Source organism: Gracilinanus agilis, chromosome 1, assembly GCF_016433145.1.
Source record: "Gracilinanus agilis isolate LMUSP501 chromosome 1, AgileGrace, whole genome shotgun sequence".
NCBI lineage: Eukaryota > Metazoa > Chordata > Mammalia > Didelphimorphia > Didelphidae > Gracilinanus > Gracilinanus agilis.
The window spans coordinates 277,866,070-277,873,450 of record NC_058130.1 but is presented as its reverse complement, the minus strand read 5'-3'; positions in this window follow the sequence as shown (position 1 = coordinate 277,873,450).

The window sequence follows — 7,381 nt, the reverse complement described above, 5'->3', positions numbered from 1 at the left end:
ACATATATATATGTACATATATATATATATATATATATAGCTAGGAAATATCTGGGCCAGATTTGAACCCAGGATCTCCTGTCTCTGAGGGGTCTGACCCTCAATCCACTGAGCCACTTAGTCCCCCCTTGGTCAGTATTTTCTAAACCCTAAGACATAATCCTTCTTTCAGTCTTTGGGGCTACTACCATCCAACTAATCCTATAAAGGTGAAAATATATGGTTGGACAATAATTTTATGAAATTATATGGTTGCCAATATTTTTTATATCTCAAATCAGAAATTTATTTTCAAAATAGAGAGGAAACAATAAAGTAGAGAAATGTCAAGGGGATAGAAAAGTTATCTATCCTATCTTAATCCAGGCAGAGATTAATTAGTTCTCAACCAGGAAGGCTAGGGGTGAGTAACCACATGACCTCCTCCAAGATGGAAGCTAGTCTCTTAGGAAACTAGGAAAGTAGTCAGCCTTTCACTTGCCCAAAAAAATAGTCCAGGAGTCAGAGTCTAAGTTGAAACCGAGCTCCAAGCCCATGATCCAAACTGCAGTATCTAGCAAAGGTCCCTCAAAGACTCTCCCCAGTTAGAAGACTATCTCCAGAAGACAATTTCTTCAGACTATTTTCTCAAAGACCATCTCCTCTGAGGGAGTTCGGGCTTGCTTTTATGGCAACTTCTTGTCTCCTTCCCTCTTCATAGGAGCCAGTTACAGTTTCTAAATTGTCTAGCACTGACCAGGGGGCAGTGTCTGTGGGATCAACTTCTCACCTTCTGAAGGTCAATTTTTCATCATAAAGGTTCAGTTTCCTGATTGAACAGCTTCTCAGGGTGTGAACTCTTAAAAGAATTGACAAGTTTCTGACTGAGTTTAAAAAAAGGGTAGAGCTCTCCAAGTATCTTACTGGCTTCTCACCCAGCATTAAGTAGAGTGTTCAAACTTTTGTTGATTCAGTTTAAAAGGTAGAAAAAGGAGAGTTAATCCTGCCTTCAGTCTAGTGAGGTACTAAGTAGGGGTAATTAAGTTAAAGTTAACCAAAGTGTCAACTCCAACTAGGCAAAGAGAATAAAGGATTACCTTTTCATAAGTGTAAACTCAGAATAGACAAAGAGAACAAAGAATTCCCTTTCACAGTCCTTTAATGGAGCATGTAAGAGAATGACCCCAAAAAAGAATGGAAGGAAGGAAGGAAGGAAGGAAGGAAGAAGGAAGGAGGTGAGAGAGAAAGAAACAAAGAGAATGTGAATGTAGTGGGTTGGGGCATATGGAGACCAGTTTCTATTGGCAGAAGTAAAGTCTTAAATACATTTGTATGAAAACCTCTGGAAACACAGAAACTACCACTGCTCCAGGAAAAGACAGTCCATTCTTCCTTCATCCTGAAAAAAAAGCAAAGAGAAAATCTAGTGAAGACCACCGACCAGAAGTTAATAATTGTATGCAGTCTTGAATTCCACAGTAATTCAGAGAATCTGATTTTTCTTTTGGTTTGGTGATGCAAGTAAATGGAAGAGATTATAAGAGACATAAGTGAGAGGTACAACTCGGGGCCCTGAAACCATCTGACACACTGTGGACATATTGCAGTTTGTACACGGTTCTCTCCCTAGACAACTAAAGCCTGTCCCTAAGACATTTCTAGGGATATTTGTCTATCTAGCTCAGGTCACTGAATTCTAGAACATCCCTGCCTAAGATCATCTGTTCATATTCCTTTCAAGCATCTATCTTAAAGCCATGCACAGAACAGATGTTCAAATATTTCTTGGATGAAGTAAAACCATGGTTTAAATTAGCTACATATGATTTCAGATCTGGTCATTTTGTGGGTATTTTGGGAAGTGGAGGGAGGGAAAATCCTAGATTCCTAACCCTTTTATAAAGGCTACATATCCAGTTTGTTCCTATGTAATATCTAAGGCAACTCACTATTTGTAAATGATAGAGTTTGCTTAGTAAGGATACTTGAATCTTTGCTTCTTTGCAGTTTAGAGTAATATATTCTTACTATTGCTGCTCTTCATAGTAACAAGTGCAATTTATGTAGACCTCTAAGGTTTGTGAGAGGGAGCATGGTTTGGCAGGTAAAAAGCTGACCTTGAAAACATGAAGTCTTGGGGTAGGTAGGTGGTTTAGAGGATAGAGAACCAGGCCTGGAGTTGGGAAGACCCAAGTTCAAATCTGATCTTAGCTTACTTCCTAGCTATGTGACCCTGTGAAAAATCACTTACTGCCATCGCCATTTATCTAACCCTTGCTGCTCTTCTGTCTTAGAGGTGTTACTAAGACAGAAGAAAGGAATTATAAATAAATTTTAAAAAATAGGAAGACAGGTTCAATATCTGCCTCTGAAACATATTGACTGTAACACCTCACAAGGCATTTAACTTTTTTTAATATCCAAGACAACTCTCTAAGACTATCAGATGCGGAGAAGGTGCCTATGGCCTGTAATGCCAGTTTGTATTCCTTTAGTTTTCAATGGCCTTTAAATAATTTCAGTTGAGCCTCATAAGACCTTATCTGACTCCAAGTTTCTCTACTCACCTAATTACAGTGATGTGCTTATTTACTGATGTTAATAAAACCTTGAAGTTATGTAACATAACATTTCTTCAAAGCACTTTTATGTGATCTCAAGTATCTTATATTTCTGGATAGAGAGATGGATAGATGGATGGATAGATACCCCCAAATGCCTTAAAACCTTAATGACACACATATCTGCACAATTTATTATCTCTGAATACTTTCCTTAATCTTCCATGTTGATTGCCAAAGAACTATAAAATCTTGAGTTTTTGTGATTAGACAATTTCTACTTTAAGCAGAAGCACAAATGGTTGCCATTAGAGGGAGCACAAGGCACAGGAATGCAATACAGCTGACTTGCTATTTCTAAGGCCAGTCTCAAAAGTACTAGGAGAGTAGGGTCAATGCTTTTCAAAGTGTTCTAGAAACAAATTAACCCTCTTCTTCCAACCATCCAGACTAGGTCAGCAAGCTCTATTCAAGTCAAAGTGACATAGGGATAAAAACAATAACTGCCCCATGACTATTCTAATGACCCTGCAGGGAAACTTTCTAAAAGAGAGTTCCTTACTTCTCATAGAAGTCATTCATATACATTTTCATTTCCATAATGGGAGTTTTCTAGGAGTATTGACAATTAGGATTTATTGCTTTCCTTCATCTCTGCCCTTGCAATATTTGATCTAGAGGAGCATTTCTGAAATCAAATTTTTTTATTGATATATATTGTTCATTGTACCATTAAGGAAAGAAGTAGGTGGTATTGCTGGCTTATAAATTACTTAATTTAACTAGTAGCATAAGACAAAAAATTTCAAAAGTTTTAGAATGAAAAAAGTCTATTGCTCAACACTGGACATTACAACATTTTTAAAAATTGAGACCAAAGATTTCATTAGTGTAGAGAGTTCTCTTGGATGGAAATTTCCTCCACTCTATCTCATTCTTTAAAAAGAGCTACCTTGCACATTGAGAAGTTAATTGACTTGTCTATGATTGTACTGTTAATATTTGCAAGAAGTAAGACTTTAACTTGGGAGTTCCTGATTCTGAAGCCATCCACTTTGCCAGATAAAGGGTTTAAATAGTCACTATTTGGACTCAGTTTCTTCCTATTCAGACTGATGCTTATTAATATCCTATTTACAATAATGATAATGGCAAAAGCTTCAATTTAGACTTTACTTAAAAGTCTAAAAACTATTTTAAATATATCATCTCATTTGAGCTTCGGGAAGTCAGAGAGATTACAGCTTTTCTATATACCCAGAATCAGAGAGTTTAGGGGATTTGCCTTCCATATTATGGTTGTCAGTCCTTGTCTTCAAGGAGATACTTTTTTTTTTAAACCCTTGTACTTCGGTGTATTGTCTCATAGGTGAAAGATTGGTAAGGGTGGGCAATGGGGGTCAAGTGACCTGCCCAGGGTCACACAGCTGGGAAGTGGCTGAGGCCGGGTTTGAACCCAGGACCTCCCGTCTCTAGGCCTGACTCTCACTCCACTGAGCTACCCAGCTGCCCCCAGGGAGATACTTTTTAATGGAGGAGACAGCATACTAATCTCAAAGGAAAGGTAAGTGATCAGGAAAATCTTCTTATAGAAGATGAAATTTGAGCTGGAAATTCAAAGAAAGCTCAGGAAACCAGAAGGTAATGCATTTCAGGAATGGAAAGAAGCCAGTGAAAATTCACAGAATCTGGAGGTGAAATGTCTTTCTTGTTCAAGGGACTTTAAGGAGGTCCTGGATTGCAGAGTACATGGAAGGGAATAATATATATGAAGACTAGAAAAATAGGAAGGAGCTATGTTATAATGGGATTTGAAAATCAAAAGGTTTATATTGGATCTTAGATATAATAGTAAGCCATTGTGCTTTATTGTGTGGGACTGGGGGGAAGGGCAGGGGATGACATGGTCAGATCTATAGTTCAGGAATATTAATATGACACTTCAGTATTGGATGGACTGGAGAGAGAGAAGAAACTTGAGGCAGGGAGACAGCAATCAAGTCTACCAGGTCTTGGATACTCTCCTTCTCACCTTTACTTGTCATTAGTCCTGATTTCCTTTACCTCAAACCCTGGAATGTGAAGTCTTCCTTAATATCTCTTCGCTATGAAAAATCAAGTATGTTTCATTCTTTATTTTCCTAACCTCTCTTCTGACTTCCAGTTGCATATCCTTAACTGCCTATTGGACATCTCAAACTAGGGAACTGAGCCAAATTTATAAAAATAAGAAACATTCTCCTCTTGCCTAGACCATACTTGAACCTTTTCCAACATGGTAGAACTTGTCATAGCTTGGACTATGCCAACATAATGTTTAAGAACCTAAGATTTTAATGACCTCAAGCTTCTCCCTGAAATAAAAACCAATATTCCTTGGGTGATGCAATATATTTAGACAATAAGAAATATCTCTGAAGAATCAAAACTGAAAGTCACCCAAAGGGTCATGCACAGTCATAGGTGGATGTAAAAAAGGTTGTAGCCTATTGCCAGTGATGAATTTCATGCTAATTTTATAAAAGTTATTAGTAACTTGACCAGAAAATAAATTGGATTTGTCATATAAGAGAATGAGAGACAATAAATAAACAACTTATGTACTGTATTGGCAACTACATGATTTTAAGATATCAAGAGTATTGCCCTGGGGGGCAGCTAAATAGCTCAATGGATAAAGATTCAATCCTAGAGATGGGAGGTCCTAGGTTCAAATCTGGCCTCAGACATTTCCAAGCTATGTGACCCCCATTGTCTAGCCCTTACCACTCTTCTGCCTTGGAGCCAATACACAGTATTGACTCCAAGATGGAAGATAAGGGTTTCAAAAAAAAAAGAGCATTGCCCCAGCCTTTACAAGAAGGTATAGACAAAAATTTCATAGTATGAGGAGACACATAAATAGAGGGAGTGTCCACAATAATGAAATCATGAATATTATATTGAAGGATTAAAGTGCTAAAGAAGCTTTCTTGAGCAACTGAATGGGTTTACTTGGATGGTTAAGAATTCTTGCTACTTACCAGGTATACAAAAAAAAAGATTAGGGAGAGGATGGATAAACTGTGTATCCTTCAAATCCATCAAGCATAAATCCCTCAAGGAACATCATTCAGTTTAAAAGGGGAAGTCAAAACAATCTGAGCATGGGCTGTAATGGCTATCCATTGTTATGAGGAAATTGAGATTTTAAAATAAGGTAGCAGCCAGAGCTGTCAGGCAAGACCTGAAGGTTCCAAGTATGGAACAGTGGTAAGAGAAGGTGGCTTTTCCTGTCTGACTCTGGTGACTAATGGCAGTTAGGTTGCTTGGTTTGACTATCTGAGTGAAGAGCTAAGAAAAGTGGATTGTCTCTAGCAAGAAATGATCTGCCCAGTGAGGAAGCTCAGACTGAGCATTGAATGGTGGACATACAAACTAATTCATCTCCCTGACTTTATTACCCTTTGGGTTTAATTGCTGTGATACCTGAGGTCCTGAGGAGCTGAGATCATCAGTGGAACTGAAGAGGACTCATCTGTGAGAAATCCTTTACCCCTTCTGACCAACCAGGCTTGTCCTGTCAGCCTGTGTTAGAGAAGAGTGTCCCACCTATGTTATAGAGAAGTGAGTAATCATTGAATCTTAGGTTAAAAGGAAGGATAAAGGTGAAGTAGGTATTAGGAGGAGGAAAGAATGAGGTGGTATATTGGATGGTGAGGGAATAGGTGGGGTATTCAGGAGAAGCAGCTTAAAACAGCCTAGAGGCTGAGGTTAGAGACAGAGGACACTGGGGGAGTAGGCTGAACCTTTCAAGGCAGGAAAGGTATCCCTATGGACACAAAGGAGTTGGGCCACTCAGAAGTGTTTAAATCTGCCTTGAGGGCTTTCTCTTGTTAGTTTCTCAAGTTCCTTGAGGGAGGAGTCGAAGGGCTCCTCCCTGCCAGTCAAACTGATGGCAGGAAGTTTCAGGTAAGGACTTCCTGCCAAGATGGATGCCTGCAGTTCCCTCAAGAAATAAAGAGAAAATAATTCCTTCCCTCTTTAACCCTTGCTTAAATTTTTGACACAATGATTCACCAGAGCGTTTGAGTAGGTAACAAAGGGGTTTTTTATTGATATTAGGGTTGATCAGAAAGGAGAGAGGGGTTTAGGGTTTTGTATTAGCCGCTAGAGAGAAACTGAAGCTGGGGGAAGGGTCAGGAGAGGGTTAGACTGACAGAGAGCCTACCTTAAAGTATAGTATATACTAGATCAATAAAATAAGGGATAGGTTGATTCAAAGATGTCCTACTTGCCTACAGAAAACTAAAGTCCATAAAGTCTAATCACCAAAACCACCCTTCCTCCCAGAGCCAAAGGGGAAATCAGGTAAGATAATAGGGGTATGATATGGAGAAGGTCAGGGAAAGGTCCAGAGAAATCAGCTAGGTTCAAATTGCCAGAGACAAAAAGCACAGGCCAAAGCAAAACCAAGAGCCAAAAGCAGAGCCTCAGTTGGACCTTCAACTCTCTTCAAGCCTCAGGTTCCAACTCACTTTCTCTGAAGATTCCAAGGCTTAACTGCCAGGATGTTTTACAGTTGGCTCCTGCCAGAGCAAAAGCCTCTGTTGCATCCTTGCATTACAGTCTGCTCATTTGTCTTTTGAAAATTTGCACCTTGCAACATTTTCTGGTTGCTAAGATTTAAAGGGTTACTATGCTTATTCTAAGCTAAATTCTAACTAAGCTCTTATCCCTATCTAAGTTTTGCAAAATAATAAAAGGGTTGCTATCTCCTAGACTATACTAAGACTAATCTAAGCTAAAACAAATATGGATTATGGGAAACGCATAGGAAAGGAATAGGGATTTGAGTTTTG